The 19243-nt window shown below is 39.3% G+C and overlaps 1 long non-coding RNA gene across 2 annotated transcripts in view; it reads left to right on the top strand.

Annotated features, from left to right (window-relative positions):
• Positions 1-19243, top strand: part of LOC140631899 (uncharacterized) — a 60283-nt gene that overhangs the window by 32579 nt on the left and 8461 nt on the right. The window contains exon 3 of one of the 2 annotated variants that reach the window (XR_012029440.1): positions 830-1841. The exons of the other annotated variant lie outside the window; for it this stretch is intronic. This is a non-coding gene — a long non-coding RNA (uncharacterized lncRNA). Of the gene's footprint in view, positions 1-829; positions 1842-19243 lie in introns of those variants that run through there. 2 annotated transcript variants of the gene reach the window in all.

Here is a 19243-nt window from a genome sequence, read left to right on the forward strand (position 1 = left end):
GTATAAACAAGGCTTCTGTTAGGATACACTAAACCACTCCAAAATTGTTTGGATAATGCAAACAGGACATGCATATTTGGAGGGCTGCTTTTGGAATTGTGACCCAAAGAGTTCCCAGCATGCAGGTTTTGTTATACAATTCAAATCATTTGAATCTTTTTCCCCTGCCTCCCAGTAATACTAGAAACACATACTCAATGTAGAATGTCTGTTGTCTAGGGAAACATACTGAATGTACTTTTGGACACAGCTCTTTTTAAAAATTGTATTATAATGTGGGAAGAGAATGTGAAAGTGTTTAGGAAGTGAAATTACTTATTGTCCTTGATAATGATAAATGGACTTGGCTGGGCTTTTTCTACTCAAATGAAAGGTAACAGGGAGTATTGTTCCACCACCAAAAATGATTTTCTTTCTTACCTCTGTTAATTCTACGTGTTGCTTGGGGAATTCCTCTCCTCATGTGGAATATGTAACTCAGAATTTGTGAAGACACATGAGGGAAAACGATTTCAGGAATCAAATTACTCTGGTGGAGAACTGCCACAGAATTTTTTCATAAAACCAAATATGAGAGTTTTTCTAATGCCTTGCGTAAGACCACTCTGTACCACTGGGTCTGCGGTCAATAATAACATAACCACTAAAACATGTCTTTAAATCATCACAGCAGTCTCTAAAACTACTAGTACAGGTTAAGCACTTGTTTAAATTAAGGTACTAGGTCAACAAGAGTTCTTGCTACCCGCCCCCCAGAGAGGGAGTAATTAATACTTAGCAGCAAGTGCTGTGGTGTTGTTATCTTAATAACTTGCCCCTCCTTTCATAGGGAAGGTAACTGTGGCTGGAGCAAGGAGCAGTGCTGGTGTGACAGACCAGAGTCAGGTACCAGAGGAGGGAGCCTTGAACCCCGAGAGGCAGCACCTGATTCTGTGGACAAGAGGCACAGAAAGAAAAGCTGAGGAGGGGAGCAAGATGGAGGGGTACACCCATGTTAAGTGCCAAATATACTGTTTTTGTTTTTGTTTTTTATAAGGGCAAACCTATCTCTATAAGATTCCTGGTTAGGAAAATAAAATCTAGTTAACCACGTGGTTATAGTTAACTTCTGTTCATCAGCCTAACTTGGTTAAGTGTGGACAAGATTCAAATGAAATGGCATAAGCAGTGTGTAGCCCAAAAGAAGTTCTTGATAAATGAGAGCTGTGTCATTAGGGTTCCCCAAAAGAAACAGGTGGCACATTCCAGGTGATTAGTTTGAGAAGAGTTTTGGAAAGGAACTCTATAAATGTCTGGGAAGAATGTAGTGAGACCTGAGCTAAGTACAATGGGGCCTGAACTAATAAGAAAAGGGAGCAGTTGTCAGAACCTGAAGACAGAGAGAATGGTTGGAGAGGGCTGCCTGACAGGAGCTGTGACTTTCAGTAAATGGATGAAGCCAGTTTATGGAAATCCCACAGGGAAAGAACTGGGGGAAAATAACCTAACTAGAGTGAAAGAGTTAGGGAATACACAGTGATGACATTCACATGGGTCAGCCCTGCAGGGGCACAGAGCAGGATGCACGAGGAGTGGATTTAGAGGGGCAAGTGGAAAAGGGACCCAGCATAATATTGTTAATTGTTGTTACTATTCTTTTAAAAGGTTCATTATTCCAATATATGGTCCCAGAATACTCAGTACTTAGTGCACTTCCTGGAATCTGGATGCCCAATAATAATCTGTTGAATAAATGAGTAAATGAATGAACAAATTCCTGCCTATGACTGCTTCAGGTTGGTATTAAAAGAAACCCAATTACAGTGGCTTACAAACCCAAAAGTTATTTTCTATATAAAAGAAATCTGTACTATGTTGAATAGCAGTGGTGAGAGTGGACATCCCTGTCTTGTTCCTGATCTTAGGGGAAAGGCTCCTAGTGCTTCCCCATTGAGAATGATATTTGCTGTGGGCTTTTCATAGATGGCTTTTAAGATGTCAAGGAATGTTCCCTCTATCCCTACACTCTGAAGAGTTTTGATCAGGAATGGATGCTGTATTTTGTCAAATGCTTTCTCTGCATCTAATGAGAGGATCATATAGTTCTTGGTTTTTCTCTTGCTGATATGATGAATCACATTGATTGTTTTACGGGTGTTGAACCAGCCTTGTGTCCCAGGGATAAATCCTACTTGGTCATGGTGAATAATTTTCTTAATGTACTGTTGGATCCTATTGGCTAGTATCTTGTTGAGAATTTTTGCATCCATGTTCATCAGGGATATTGGTCTGTAATTCTCCTTTTTGGTGGGGTCTTTGTCTGGTTTTGGAATTAAGGTGATGCTGGCCTCATAGAACGAATTTGGAAGTACTCCATCTCTTTCTATCTTTCCAAACAGCTTTAGGAGAATAGGTATGGTTTCTTCTTTAAACGTTTGATAAAATTCCCCTGGGAAGCCATCTGGCCCTGGACTCTTGTGTCTTGGGAGGTTTTTGATGACTGCTTCAATTTCCTCCCTGGTTATTGGCCTGTTCAGGTTTTCTATTTCTTCCTGTTCCAGTTTTGGTAGTTTGTGGCTTTCCAGGAATGTGTCCATTTCTTCTAGATTGCCTAATTTATTGGCGTATAGCTGTTCATAATATGTTTTTAAAATCGTTTGTATTTCCTTGGTGTTGGTAGTGATCTCTCCTTTCTCATTCATGATTTTATTAATTTGAGTCCTCTCTCTCTTCTTTTTAATAAGGCTGGCTAATGGTTTATCTATCTTATTAATTCTTTCAAAGAACCAACTCCTGGTTCTGTTGATCTGTCCTAGCCTCAGCAATCAGACAACAAAAAGACATTAAAGGCATTCAAATTGGCAAAGAAGAAGTCAAACTCTCCCTCTTCGCCGATGACATGATACTCTACATAGAAAACCCAAAAGTCTCCACCCCAAGATTACTAGAACTCATACAGCAATTCGGTAGCATGGCAGGATACAAAATCAATGCCCAGAAATCAGTGGCATTTCTATACACTAACAATGAGACTGAAGAAAGAGAAATTAAGGAGTCAATCCCATTTACAATTGCACCCAAAAGCATAAGATACCTAGGAATAAACCTAACCAAAGATGTAAAGGATCTATACCCTCAAAACTATAGAACACTTCTGAAAGAAATTGAGGAAGACACAAAGACATGGAAAAATATTCCATGCTCATGGATTGGCAGAATTAATATTGTGAAAATGTCAATGTTACCCAGGGCAAGTTACACGTTTAACGCAATCCCTATCAAAATACCATGGACTTTCTTCAGAGAGTTAGAACAAATTATTTTAAGATTTGTGTGGAATCAGAAAAGACCCCGAATAGCCAGGGGAATTTTAAAAAAGAAAACCATATCTGGGGGCATCACAATGCCAGATTTCAGGTTGTACTACAAAGCTGTGGTCATCAAGACAGTGTGGTACTGGCACAAAAACAGACACATAGATCAGTGGAACAGAATAGAGAACCCAGAAGCGGACCCTGAACTTTATGGTGAACTAATATTCGATAAAGGAGGAAAGACTATCCATTGGAAGAAAGACAGTCTCTTCAATAAATGGTGCTGGGAAAATTGGACATCCACATGCAGAAGAATGAAACTAGACCACTCTCTCTCACCATATACACAAAGATAAACTCAAAATGGATGAAAGATCTAAATGTGAGACAAGATTCCATCAAAATCCTAGAGAAGAACACAGGCAACACCCTTTTTGAACTCGGCCACAGTAACTTCTTGCAAGATACATCCACGAAGGCAAAAGAAACAAAAGCAAAAATGAACTATTGGGATTTCATCAAGATAAGAAGCTTTTGCACAGCAAAGGATACAGTCAACAAAACTAAAAGACAACCTACAGAATGGGAGAAGATATTTGCAAATGACGTATCAGATAAAGGGCTAGTTTCCAAGATCTATAAAGAACTTATTAAACTCAACACCAAAGAAACAAACAATCCAATCATGAAATGGGCAAAAGACATGAAGAGAAATCTCACAGAGGAAGACATAAACATGGCCAACATGCATATGAGAAAATGCTCTGCATCACTTGCCATCAGGGAAATACAAATCAAAACCACAATGAGATACCACCTCACACCGGTGAGAATGGGGCAAATTAACAAGGCAGGAAACAACAAATGTTGGAGAGGATGCGGAGAAAAGGGAACCCTCTTACACTGTTGGTGGGAATGTGAACTGGTGCAGCCACTCTGGAAAACTGTGTGGAGGTTCCTCAAAGAGTTAAAAATAGACCTGCCCTACGACCCAGCAATTGCACTATTGGGGATTTACCCCAAAGATACAGATGCAGTGAAACGCCGGGACACCTCCACCCCGATGTTTATAGCAGCAATGGCCACGATTGCCAAATTGTGGAAGGAGCCTCGGTGTCCATCGAAAGATGAATGGATAAAGAAGATGTGGTTTATGTATACAATGGAATATTACTCAGCTATTAGAAATGACAAATACCCACCATTTGCTTCAACGTGGATGGAACTGGAGGGTATTATGCTGAGTGAAGTAAGTCAGTCGGAGAAGGACAAACATTATATGTTCTCATTCATTTGGGGAATATAAATAATAGTGAAAGGGAATATAAGGGAAGGGAGAAGAAATGTGTGGGAAATATCAGAAAGGGAGACAGAACGTAAAGACTGCTAACTCTGGGAAACGAACTAGGGGTGGTAGAAGGGGAGGAGGGCGGGGGGTGGGAGTGAATGGGTGACGGGCACTGGGGGTTATTCTGTATGTTAGTAAATTGAACACCAATAAAAAAAAATAAAATAAAATAAAAAAATAAAATAAATAAAAGAAATCTGAAAGCAGATTTGAAGATCTGAAGGCCAAGATTCCCAAAGAGGTAGTATTTTTCTGAGTACATTTTTTTCCTTAAATAAAATGTATTTCTAAGGAAGAAGGTCAGCATTCTCTTAACCAAATGAATGGACTTCAAAAACCAAATTTTGATGCCCGAGGAAAGCTAGATTTATGGAAGAGCCATGTAAGCTGTCTTATCTGTTTCCTAGGCTGGATTTGAACTAGCCAAATAAACTAGTGATTTGAAACAATATTCTGGATAGTGGAGGAAAAAAACAACAACAACAATAAAAACCAATGACTGATGTACTCTGTGTGTGTGTGTGAGTATGTGTGTTGGAAGTTATCTTCCATTTTTAATTTCATAAATCCCTCCCTATCTCATCTGTGCAGTTCACAAATCAATCATAATCCTGAATCAAATCCCAGTTTGTCCCCTCAAAAAATAGCTCTAAAATGGCCCCAAAACATCATTAAATCTAAAGCTCAAATGAATTTTTCCCCTCAAGTTAAAAAAAAATTCAGGAGAGTACAAAGGATAATACATCAAACTCCCATGTTCTCTCCAGTCATAACAGAAAATAGACATCTAAAAAACATTTGCTCCTTTTAAAAGTAAAAATTATAAAACAAAACTTCCTTCTCTGGGCCAAAGCCAGTGATATAAGAAAAGTGGAAGGGAATACTAAGGACAGAAGTTTGTACAAATTCAAATTTGGGCCTCTGGGGGAGATAGCCTTGCAAGTTTTTCACATACCAGCCACACTCTGGCGGGGGGTGGCCACATCAATGTGAATTGGAAAGTTCTCTCCATGGTAGATATAGACAGAAATACAGCTTTCTGTATTTTTATATCAGAACTTTTTATATTAGAACTCTTCTAATTCCTGTGTGTCACTGATTGGTCCCAGGGTTTCCTGAAAGTGGAAGTGGGAAATGAGGTAGGGAATAAGGATCAAACATTAAGATTGCTCTGTAGAAGTCAGCAGGCATGAGCAGGATGGTCCTATAGCAGAGGCAATGGCATTAGACCCAAAGTAGAGCCAGATGGAAGATATGGGTGAGACCTAGGAAGCCTTGAGCACCAACAAATCCTAAGACTAAGTCAGCTTGGTAGCACCACTCAGCCAGACCCATTAAGAAAGACCAGACAGTAGAGGACAACAGTTGCCAACTTCAGCTGCAGATGCCAGGAAGGAAAGCATGACCAGGCAAAAAAGAGAGGTCACTGGCAGGCATCCAAGTTCCCCTCACTCCACCACCATGAGATACCTTCATCTATCCCAAAACGGAAAATTAGGGTAAGTCTGAAGGACAAGTCTTTTTACCTAGCAGGGTAAAGATACTATTTAGATCACCATCATTGGTTGAATGCTAATTGCTTTTTAAAATATGCTTCATTTTTATAACAATATATTCACATGATATGATACATAAACTGAACCAATGTACAGAGATTTACAGAAATAAGTCCTGCTTCCCTACACCCCATTGCTAGTCCCCCAAGAACACTCCTCCCAAAGGATATTATTTTAGTTGACTTCTGGTGTATCTTTCCAGAGTTTATGCTATTACTAGCAAATGTAAATATATATTCTTAATCCTATTTTTCACTGTCTTAAATCAAAGGTAGCATAACTATTTTTTTCTCATTCAAAATACATTAGTGGGATTTCCAAATCCATATAGTGTATAATGTACTCATTTTTTTTTGGAGAGTATTTCATTGTAACGATGCTTCATAAACTTATTCAACTCCTTCCTTATGGATGGGCACAGATAAAATTTTGCTATCACAAACAGGAGTACATTAGATAACTTTATAAATGTGTTATTTTTGTCTACATGAGAGATATCTTTAACAAAAACCTAGAGGATTGAACTGTAAATGAATATGTAAACTGGATGTAGCCATTATGCCACAGCAGACAGGAACATTGCCAAGTTTAATGGTCTGAGGCATCCAGTGATTAGTATCTTTTGGGTAATCAAAGTAGGTCAATTAATGAAGAAATAAAGAGGTCACATGACCTTGTTACATCTAAGAATACTGTTAGTAAGTTTGTGACTCTACTTCACATGCACACATACATGTAAGTACATATTAAAAATATAAAATTGGGCTCATAGTCTATATACTCTTGTAACAGTTGCAAGAAAGGGAGCCCCTGAGGCCAGACCATGCAAAGGGCTTACTGACAGGATTTACAGAGAATGACAAGGAAATTGTCTTGGCAATCTAGGAGTCTGGTCGGGTTAGGGCAAGCCCTTTGTGGAACAGGCTGGAGTGTGGGTCTGCATCCGAGGCAGCTGCCAAGACTTCCCTCCATCTGTCTTTTCACTCTGCCTTCTATCGCTCTCTCTACTTGTTCTTAACTTCTGCTCCCTCATACTTTCAGCTTCCTATTTCTCACGTGGCTCCTCCAGTGTCAATTTTACCTTATGACCTTGTAACTGAGCTCTCACCCTTACTGTCTCATGATCTCTGGGTTTTTAGTACAAATTTCAAATTTTGCCCTGCTCATTTTTCCATCAAGCCTATCTGTACAGATAGTGGGTTGTTGGTTAAGTCTCCTGTTTGTTTACTCTTCCATCTGTTACTCACTCCTGAGTCAATCAATGGCAGGACCTCGTGGTCCAGCAAGCCTCATCCCCACCCTCCTGCGACAGGAGGAGCAGGTGGGGCGGTTTCCCTTACAACCAAGAGTGATCAGGTGGGCACATTAACATTTCCAATGTCCAGAATCAAAATATTTTATTCAAGTCCTTTAGTATCAATTTAATATGATAATAAATGACAGCGTAGTCATGTATCATATGGAAATTCTGTGATTTATATTATGAATTCCTATTGCTAGACACTAGAGAATATATGTAGCCAGGGGAAAAGTATGAAACAGTGATGAGCGTTGAAGGGAGGTCAAGAAATTGATCAAAATCCGATCACCGTTTCCCCTTTATGCATGTGTAGAAAGATTCGATATTGAGGTATTAACTGATGTGTGTGTCCTCTCCCCCCACCCCACCCCCACCATCCTCCTTTGCCTCTTGTGACTCTCCTCACTGCCACTGAGACAGCTTCTTGGAAAAGCTGACACAAGAGAAAGGAAGCACAAGTAGGCGATTCTCTGTGCTTGGGTATTAAAGTAGGCCTTTGGAATGATAGCAAAAATAATTGCCTTGAAAGAAAAGGTGTTTTGAGTTGCAAGACCCTGGATTTTGAAGACTCCAGAACAGAGTAACAAAGAAAATATCCTCAGGTCAAGACAATATTTCCCATCCTTTCAGCTTCCGTGTCCATAAGAAAGAAGAATCAGAGCACACTTAGACACTGTTATTTTCTGGAGAGGGAGCCTGGGCCTTGGTCCCCACTGCTGGGGCTGCTCCTCCTGGAGCCAGGAAAGGCAGCAAGCCTGATGGGTGCCCTTTTAGCATCGTGGTGGAGAAACAAGAGAGGAGATAATGGGGGAGGAGTCTCTGCACAGTGGAGCCTAAGACTGTTCACATGGTCCCCCCAAACCCAGGAGAGCTTGGAAAGCAGTAGAATGCTTTCCTGAGAGACCAAGTATGGGCAAAAGCTGTTGACAGAGAGAGCTGGACCTAAGTGACTTTGTTGTCAGGAAGAAACAGGCTCCACATGTACCCATGATCTGAGGCCAGGTAGGAAAGAGGATATTTCAGATATTTCTGTCCCGGGACAGAAAAGGACCAGGGACCAGATGCCTTGGAATTCATTACATCCCCTGGATTAGACACAACCATGGGCATGGGCAGACTGCATTGGATTATCAGGATAATAGTACATAAAAATAGAAATTAAGTTAGTTACAGAAAAATGAAATACATCTTAAAAATGTGCACTTGTATCCTGACACATATTTTTCATAGGTGCAAATATTTGAGCTTAGAAGCCCTTTAGAGCTCATCAAACACTTGGGGGGAAAATGTCAGTCCTCTGTTCTTGTAAGTGCTTTTACATTTCATTAATAGTTGAACTGGTGTCTGGCTCCCAAGAGGTTTTGATAAACATCTCAGAAGTGGACACATGATGTTCATATTTTTTGAGGGGCGATATTTCAGACTTGGCATACTTTAGCAGTGGAACTCTCCATACAAAATATGAAGGACCTCAATATACAAACAACTAGGAGGGGTGTTCCAGTGGAAGATTAGCCCCTTCCCCTACTCTCCCCTTTTAACCCCTGAGGTGGCACTGAAGACATCCACTGGAAACCCTGGTGACTCAAGTACAAGCTGGAAAGCCACCACTTCAGGCTGCTTCAGTCCTAATGTCCTCATAAGTAAGAAACAAAAAGGTGACATCCCACTTACCTGGCTGGTCCTCAGTCCCTATGTCTGTTAAGTAGCAGGATGTACTAACTCAGTAGGGTAATAATCATTAAATCTCCCAAGTGGCTTTAGGGATATCTATGCTTACTCCTTCTCACCCCTACCCTGCCTCCTGCTGAGATCAGTCTGAAGTAGGGCCCAGAAATCTGTATTTTTTAAAAGCTCCCACCCCCACCCCATTCTAATATGCAGCCAACATGAGAACCATTGAGAAAGATGATCTGTGAGGATTGCTACCAACAGTAAAATTCACATGAATAGGAATTTGGAGTGGAGGGCCTTAATCTGACAATCCACGGAACTCTGGAACAAATTCTATTCTCTCTTTAAGAAAGTAAGAATTTGGGATCCCTGGGTGGCGCAGCGGTTTGGCGCCTGCCTTTGGCCCAGGGCGCAATCCTGGAGACCCGGGATCGAATCCCACGTCGGGCTCCCTGTGCATGGAGCCTGCTTCTCCCTCTGCCTGTGTCTCTGCCTCTCTCTCTCTCTCTCTCTGTGACTATCATAAATAAATAAAAATTAAAAAAAAAAAAAGAAAGTAAGAATTTCTCTCTAGCAAAAAAGTGTCCTTGAAATAATTGTTTGTCCTTGGCTCTTTGAAAAATCATGGCTGATTGCCAGGTGGTGGGTATAAAAGAAGGATGATTTTGTTCATGTGAATGTCAATATTGCCTTCAGGAGGTAGGAATGTTAAAAAACAATTTTAAAAATTTGGAGTCTAGTTACCATATAATTAAATCAAATCTCGGCTAAAATCTTGCCTTCTCTGAGAAGACTATTATCCTAGTTTTGTTAAATATTTAAAAATTAACCCATAAGGAAATGAAAATCATCATTTTAATCCTGCCTCATATTTGTTTAATAATCTCAAATGATTAATTTTCTAATTAAGGAAATGGAATTGATTTTGGAAAGTTATCATGTAGTATTCATGGTTGAAGTGTTCAATATTTCATAATGACATTTAGCCCAGTTTAATAAAAATTCTGCAGTTTTCTAAAAAAGCATTCCCAAAATGTGTCCTATTGCTTTTGCAAGAGGTTAATAGAAGTCATACACATGAAATATTTCTATATGGAAAGAAGTTTGGGAAACATAGCAATCATCTATAGAAGTTTGAGTTTGAATTTCAATACCTTAATTAAAGTTCTTAGAAATGTCCTTTATAATAGGTGCTTTCACCTCAAACTATTTATAGACATAGAATAAAAGGCAAAGACATTTTTTTAAGCTGTAATTCCCAGCCTCACCTCTGCTTACTCAGAAACTGCAACCAGGGGAAACCCACTTCTGATTCTTGGTTCTCCAAGTGGAAATGTTGACAGATTATATGGTCATTGTAAGCAGTTCTCTGGGAATTGAGCAGATCAAGGTCTTAGTAATAAGGTTTCTGTCAGAATTCCGAGAAGGAAGCAGATGAAAAGACACAATTTGGGGGCAAGTTGTTGATTTTTATCCCTTCATCAGAGTGAAGTCTGTTGCATGATATAGTAGCAGCATTCGCTAGCCACATGGGGCTATTTAAATTTGAATGTAATTAATTAACATTACATAAAATTTAAAATTCAGCTCCACAGAGGCACTAGCCACATTTCATATGCCCAAGAGCCACAGATGAATGTTTCCATCATCACACAAAGTTTCTTTGGAAACATAGACCTGGAATATGGGTCCTAGCAATTGAACCCTAACTCCGGGTCAGAGTTTTGTATTCTCCTGTTGGTCTGGGACCTTCCCCGTCTACCTACACTGAGAAGCCTTGGCAATTGGTTTTCATTTTGTATTTCACACGATTTTCTGTCTCCAGTTGCTCTCTTAGTCTCTATTGTAATTTCAGTTACCTATTTTATTTTGATGATTCTGAGAGTGAGCTGGGCTCAGTTGATGGCTCTTCCTCTTGTCATGGTATTGACTGGGATCCCTCCTATGCCCACAGTCAGCTGGAAGCTATGTGTGACACAGAGTGTCCCAGATGGCTTCAGCCCCTTGCCGGGCACACCAGAGAGGTGACTGGCATGGCTGGGAGCTGGCTGGGTCTCTCTCTTTCTCTCTCACTCTCTCATACTATTATGGTTCAACTCATGTTACCCCCATAAACAAGTGAAAGCAGAAGCCACCAGACTTCTTAAGGGCTGGGGCGACAACCTGTCCAGCCTCGCCTCTGTTAGGGGGAGTGAGATGGGAAAGGAAAGAAGAAGCCTTAGTTCTCTTTGTGGCCACAGTAAAGAATCACAGGACTGAGAAATGAAAGTAAAGCAGAGCAAAGTTCTATTAAGGTACACTCCAAGGGAGGAGCCGGCCAGTCAAGAGAGACAAAGGCCCCAGAAACTCAGGGTGTGGGCTTTTATCATTTTTTTTTTCTTTTGGGTGGGTCCTAGAGTTGCAACATTTGAATGACAGGACTGGATTATATAATAATTAGCCAACTACGCATGTCCTTTCCCAAGATGCATTCAAAATCCCTGCAGGGGTAGGAAACAGGCAACGTTATTTCTATTCTAGAGACATCGGTCAAATAAGGACAGGAGGCTGCTTTCTGCAGAACTGCAAAAAGCACAACAAACTTAACTCTTCCGCTGGGATGCTATGACCACAAATCTGCCGCTCCATGGGTGGAATGGGAGGGTCCCCCGCGGTCCTCGGTTGGGGTGCCCCATCAGCACCTCGGAGGTCCATGCCCCTGTTGCTCCTGCCTAGCTTCCTGCCTAATTACTTTCCCTGTGTTCTATAGGTTACAGCAAGACCCCAGATCAGCTAGAGTCAAGGGGAAGTAAACTAGTCTTCAGTGCTTGATGGGAGGGACAGTTATCTTTGCAGGCAATCTACTACACTCTCTAACCCCCTCTCTGGTCATCCCATAAGACAGTTCTTCCCCCCCCCCCATAAGACAGTTCTTAAGGACCAATATATAACACAACTGTACAACGAGCAGCAACAAACTTTTATTTTACAGTTTTTACACCCAGTAATATAGAGCCATAAATAATAGTCCCACAGCATCTGGGACCCAGAGGTGGAATCATTACAGACGGCTGTGGTAAGAAAGGTGGGGCAAGTTCTTAGATGGGCAATTCATAAGTAAAAGAAATATCTGATGCTAAACACAGTCATAATTTCAGAATGCAAATGAAGAACAAGATATGTCACTTTACAAATTATGTTTTCCATAGGTAGAACATTAGTAACTTTCACAATGGGAATTTGTGTGTGGAGAGGGTACTATAAGCCTGTGGGATTATACATTTAAAGAACTTTTTAAAGAGCACTTGGGTGGCTTAGGGGGTTAAGTGTCTCGCTTGGCTCAGGTCATGATCCCAGGGTCCTGGTATCCAGCCCCACTTGGAGCTCCTTACTCAGCAGGGAGCCTGCTTCTCCCTCTGCCTCTGCCTGTTCTGTCCCTGTTTGTGCACGCTCTCTCTTGCTCTCTCTCTCTCTCTGTCAAATAAATAAAATCTTTTTTTTAAAGAACTATTTAGAGAGCATTTTGACAATATATATCAAAATTTAAAAGGCATATTATTTAAGTCAGCACTTCCACTTAGAGGAATTTTACCCTCATTCCAATAAATCCTTAGTCAAATCCCCCTTTTAGTATACTATATATTTACTATATATTTTGTTTTTTTTATTTAAGTATAATTAACATACAATGTTATATTAGTTTCAGGTCTGCAATACAATGGTTCAGCAGTGCTATATATTTGTCAGTTCTCATCAAGATGAACATACACTTAATCCCCTTTATCTACTTCATCAATCCCCCCACTTCCCCTCTGGCAACCACCAGTTAGTTCTCTGTATTTAAGAGTCTGGGTTTGGGAGCACCTGGGTGGCTCAGTGGTTGAACGTCTGCCTTTGGTTCAGGACGTGATCCTGGGGTCCTGGGATCAAGTCCCACATTCGGCTCGCCACAGGAAGCCTGCTTCCCCCTCTGCCTAGTCTCTGCCTCTCTTTCTGTGTGTCTCATGAATAAATAAAATCTTCAAAAAAAAAAAAAAAAGTCTGGGTGTTTTTTTTGTTTTATTTTGCTTTGTTTCTGGTCTGTCTCTTTGTTTATTTGTTTTGTTTCTTAAACTCCACATATGAGTGAAATCATATGGTGTTTTTCATTCTCTGAGCTTTTTTTGCTTAGCATTATATCCTCTAGGCCCATCCATGTTAGTAAATTCCCATTTTAACACATTCCCTGTATTTAATCATCTTTTTCCTCAAGGAAAAAGAAATATCAAGTTGTATGATTACAACTGTTTGCAAGTAAGCAAACAGGATAGGCATGCTCCTTGAAAAGAATTTCACATCATAAATTGAACATCCAATCATTGTAGAGTTTATGAGAAATCATTAAAAAAATCTATGTGTGTATACTTGAATACAGGCAGGAAACTTCTGAAAAAAGACTATGTAAGAAATTTATCAGGGGTCATCTCTGGAAAGAATATGGGGGGCTTTTACCTATATCTTACTATTTGATCTTTTTTTAAAAAACAATACAAACATTACTTTTTTTAATTTTTCAAAACTAATTAAATGGCAAAGAGAGAAAACAGCAAAGAAAATGAAAAAGAACATTTTAAAAATAATATGTTCTAAAACAACCTCATATGAATGTAGTTAAATGAATGATCATTTTAATCTGAAGCTCATGCAATCGATGGCTTTTTTATACACAAGAAAGACTGTAGAGTTTGGAACCAAACTGAACAAGGAATAAATCCTAGCTACCCAACACTTAGAGTAAAGCTTTGGGCAGGTCACTTAAGCTTTCAGAAACTCAGTTTTCACATCTGTCAAATGGATATAATCAGACCTTCCTTGTGAGCTCATTCTTTGCAATCCATGTTGATAAAATACTTGGCATCCTGCTTGTCCCACAATATTTCCTCAGTAAAGCATTGCTGCTGTCATTACACTAGATATAAGCTGTAATATCTTAGTCTCAACCTTGGTTTCCACATCTGAAAATAGGAAAAGTCAGTACTTATTATATGGACTATAATGAGGTGTGCTCAGGCAACTGGCAAATAGTATTTTTAGTATTTCTGCACAAATGTTGTAAATGCTTCTCTGGAGTGGCTTCAAACTCACGGAACAGAGGAAAAATATTAGTTCCCATTTCACCTAAAACATCGTCAGCCTACAAAAGCCACATCTAGTTTAATGTCCTCACAATTCTTTTCTTTTATTGTGTGGCTCACAGCCTTTTTAGTTGATTCCTATCAATGTATCTTTGTTTTGTTTTGTTTTAAGATTTCATTCATTTATTCATGAGAGACAGAGAGAGAGAGAGAGAGGCAGAGGGAGAAGCAGGCTCCATGGAAGGAGCCCGATGCAGGACCGGATCCCGGGTCTCCAGGATCACACCCTGGGCTGAAGGCAGGAGCCAAACCACTGAACCACCCAGGGATCCTTCAATGTATCTTTGTAAGAAGAGTTCTTTGGTTTAAAAATCTTAAACATATTTCTCAGTCTTTTCAATTTGCTCTATGAGCAAATTCTATAAAGCCTGTACTTCTAGTAGATATAACCATATTTAACAAATTTAACAATGGTTCCTTAATATCATCCAATGTATAGCCTGTATTCCAATGTCCTTGTTGTCTTAACATATATTTTTCAATCAGAGTAGAAACAAGATCTGTATACTGCATTTGGCTATATGTCTCTTAAATATATAAAACAATACTTACAGACCTAAAAAGAGAAATATCCAAGTCCATAAGAAGAATGAGAAAATTTACATACTTCTTTCACTAAGTGATAAAAAATAAGCAGTCAAAAATTCATTGCTGTACAACGTTGGTTAGAAATGTAAATTGGTACAGCCATTATGGAAAACAGTTCCTCAAAAAATTAAAAATAGAGCTACCATATGATCCAACAATCCTTCTGGGTATATATTCAAAGGAAATGAAATCGGTATCTCAAGAGATATCTGTACTCCCATGTTTACTGCAGGATTACTCACAATAGCTAAGATATGAAAACAACCTAAGGCCCATGGATAAATGAATGGATAAAGAAGATGTGGCATGTATATACAACAGAATCTTATTCAGCTATGAGAAAGAAAGAAATTCTACTATTGCAACAACATGGATGAAACTAGAGGGCACTTTGCTAAGGGAAATAAGCCAGAGAAAGACAAATACTATACAGTATCACTTATATGTAGAATCTTAAAAAATCAAACTCCTAAAGGCAGAGTAGAATGATGTTTGCCAGAGGCTTACAGTGGGAGAAATGGAGAGATGTAGGTCAAAGAGTACAAACTTTCAGTTATAAAATGAATAAGTTCCAAGGATCTAATATATAGCATAGTGACTGTTGTTAGCAATATTGTATTGTATACTTGAAAGTTGCTGAGTAGATCTCAAGCATTCTTATGGAAGGAAGGAAGGAAGGAAGGAAGGAAGGAAGGAAGGAAGGAAGGAAGGAAAGAAAGAAAGAAAGAAAGAAAGAAAGAAAGAAAGAAAGAAAGAAAGAAAGAAAGAAAGAAAGAAAAGAAAAAAGAAAAGAAAAGAAAAAGAAAGAAAGAAAAAGAAAGGAAAGGTTAAAGGAAAAAAAACACAAAACATTAAATATAAAGAAGATTTAGGGCAGCCCTGGTGGCCCAGTGGTTTAGTGCTGCCTTCAGCCCAGGGCATGATTCTGGAGACCTGGGATCGAGTCCCCTGTCGGGCTCCCTGCAGGGAGCCTGCTTCTCCCTCTGCCTGTGTCTCTCATGAATAAATAAATAAAATCTTAAAAAAAAAAAAAAGATTTAAATAATGGGATTAACAGATTTGCCCTAAATTGCATTATATAGAACACTCAACCCAACAGTGATGTTAGAATTCACATTTTTCCAGGCGTATGTTGGAATATAACTTTGTTGACCACAGGCTAGGCCATAAAGCAAGTGTCTACAAATGTGCCAGGATTGAAAACAGAGAGAACATGCTCTTTGATTGTGGTAGGATTAGACCAGAAATCAATAATAAAAACTAGAAAATACCCCTAATTTTTGAAGATGAAGCAAATACATTCACATAAATTATGAGCCCAAAAGAAGTCACCATGGAAGTGTCTCAAATATAATAATATGAAAGAATATCTTAATAAACTCGAGGGGTGGATTTCTTAATCAGGAAACAGAAGTCATTCATTACAATGAAAGCATTGAAAAATTGAGCTACATTAAATTAGAAGTGAAAAGTATAGCTCCTTTTGGGCAGAGTGTAGTTAGTGACTGGAGGAAATACAAAGGAAACTTCTGGCGGAGGTGTGCTGGTAATGTTCAAGTTCTAGATTTGGTTAATGTTCACTCGAGTGTATTCTGTGTTAATTCATCAAGCCATACATTATGAGTATGCTCATATACTCATGTATATGAAATTTTACAGAAACATTATTGTAAAATGTAAGGTGCCTAGGACTAAATCTAACAAAGAGAGCAACTTCTTTAAAGAGAAAAAATTAAAACTAAAACATTAAATAAAAGGTGCAAAGAGAACTTAGACACTGTTACTATGGGTTTTTTTGGTTTGTTTTGTTTTTAAGATTTTATTTATTTATTCAAGAGAGACAGAGAGAGAGAGGCAGGGACATAGGTAGAGGGAGAAGCAGGCTCCCTGCAGGGAGGCTGATGTGGACTCAATCTCAGGATCACACCCTGAGCCAAAGGCAGATGCTCAACCACTGAACCACCCAGACATCATGAGACTGATGCTATGTTAATAGACTGAAAGATTTACTAATGTGAAGATGTCAGGATATTGACAAGCCTATTTAAAAATTATATATGGAGAAACAATGACCTAAAATGAACCCAGACACTACTTTTTTCACTTATTTTAATTTTTTTTTAATTTTTAAGTAGGTTCCACACCCAGTGGAGCTTGAACTTACAACCCTGAGATCCAGACCTCAGCTGAGATCAAAAGTTGGACATAGAACCCACAGAGCCACACAAGTGCCCCTTCAATTATTTTTTTAATTGTGAATAAATACATATAAAATTTATCATTGTAACCATTTTCAAGTGTACAGTTCAGAGACACTTAGTGCATTTCCACTGCTGAGCAGCCACCATGATCGTCTATTCCAGAACATTTTCATCACCCCAAAAGGAAATCCCAAACCTATTAAGTAGTTAATCTCCATTCCTCCTTCCCCACAACTCTTGGCAAACACTGATCTGCTTTCTGTTTCTATGAATTGGCCTATTCTGGGTTATTTCATATAAATGGAAATATGGAGTATATGGCTTTTTTAATGTTTCATTCATGTTATAGCATGTATCAGGACTTTATGAGTCCTTATGGCTAAGTAATACTCCATTGTACAAAATATGCTACATTTGTATGATAGTTTCTGGGTGGCTTCTACCTTATGGCTCTCCTGATAGTGCTACTATGAATACTGCTGCACAAATTTGTTTGAACGCTGGTTTTCATTTCTTATGGGCACATACCTAGGAGTGGAGTTATATGGTAATTGCCGAGTCATATGGTGATTCTATGTTTAACTTTTTTTTTTTTTTAAGATTTATTTATTAATGAGAGACACAGAGACAGAGACAGAGAGAGGCACAGACACAGGCAGGGGGAGAAGCAGGCTCCATTCCATGCAGGGAGCCCAATGTGGGACTCGATCCTGGGTCTCCAGGACCACACCTTGGGCCGAAGGTGACACTAAACCACTGAGCCACCTGGGCTGCCCCTACATTTAACTTATTAAAGGTCTACTAAACTGTTTCACCCAGTGGCTATACCATTTTAGGTTCTCACTGGCAAAGTGTGAGAATTCCATCCTGGGCACCCATGTAGCCTTCTAGAGTCCCAGATTGATGCAGAAGATTTTCAAGACTCTTCTTCCTCAAAGGATCTCACTTCTCAGCCTTTCTCCCAGGCTTTTTGGAGTGCCAGTTGTTTGCCTCAACTGATATCCTTAGTCCCAGAAAGTAATAATTCTACCTGCAAATGAGAGAGAGAGAGAGAGAGAGAGAGAGAGAGAGGCAGAGACATAGGCACTGAGAAAAGCAGGCTCCCTGAAGGGAGCCTGATGCAGGACTCCATCCAAGGACCCCAGGATCATGACCTAAGCCAAAGGCAGACGCTCAACCACTGAGCCCGTGCTTGTAAATGTTTTTGAAAAATCCCTCCATGTTGCAGCTTCTATGCTCCAAGAGAGTTCCAACTTAGGCAAAGTAAAGGCAAGCCCTTGTCTGGTCCTTCAGGGAGTAGCCAGATGGGTCAAACCACAAGCAAAATTCTTTGAGAACAAGATCAGCTCTCCTTGTTCCATGGGCTGTGGTCTTCCAGAGCACCGCTCAGCTGAGGAAGTAGTTAGTGTTTTTACCTCAGGGACAAAAGGAAGTTAGAAATGCCACAGAGATCTTCCACCAGGTTTTGGTTGCTTCTTCTTAGTTAAGTATTTGCTTGATTGCTGTAAGCTATTGACTGCTTTCCAGAGTTCCAGTAGATTCTGACAATTTTTGTGGGTTTTCAATATTGAGGGACAGGACCTTGGAGTTCCTGACTATGTCATTATTCCTGATATTCTCTTTAAGAAATAAAATAACATGGGAGTTTTTTAAGTTATTAAGAGTCATTATAAAACCAGAGTAATGAGCCAATTGGCTTTATTTTAGGGTAGTCAAACTGATCAGTAGAAAGGAAAAGAAAGCACATAGGTGGGCTTCAGTGATACTGTTAATATTCCATTTTTTAGTTCTGTTGATGGGTGCTCTTACATATAGTCTTTTGAACGTATCAGATATTACATGATGAAATGTGTTCACATTTCAACTACTTGGACACTGAGAAATACACTTCTAAATAACCATTGGATTAACGATGGTTTCAAAGTAAACTATGAACTGTTTAGAAAGCAATATAATGAAATCACTTCCGATCAAAATCTATGAGACACTGCTGCAAAAGCCATGGTAAAGAATGAAAGTATTAGCCTTAAATACTTCCACTACTAAAGAATAAATAACAAAAAAGGAGTGAATTCTTAGACTACATCTCAAGAACACTTAAAAGTTCAGCAAAATAGGGATCCCTGGGTG

Source organism: Canis lupus, chromosome 4 (genome assembly GCF_048164855.1).
Source record: "Canis lupus baileyi chromosome 4, mCanLup2.hap1, whole genome shotgun sequence".
Classification (NCBI taxonomy): Eukaryota; Metazoa; Chordata; class Mammalia; order Carnivora; family Canidae; genus Canis; species Canis lupus.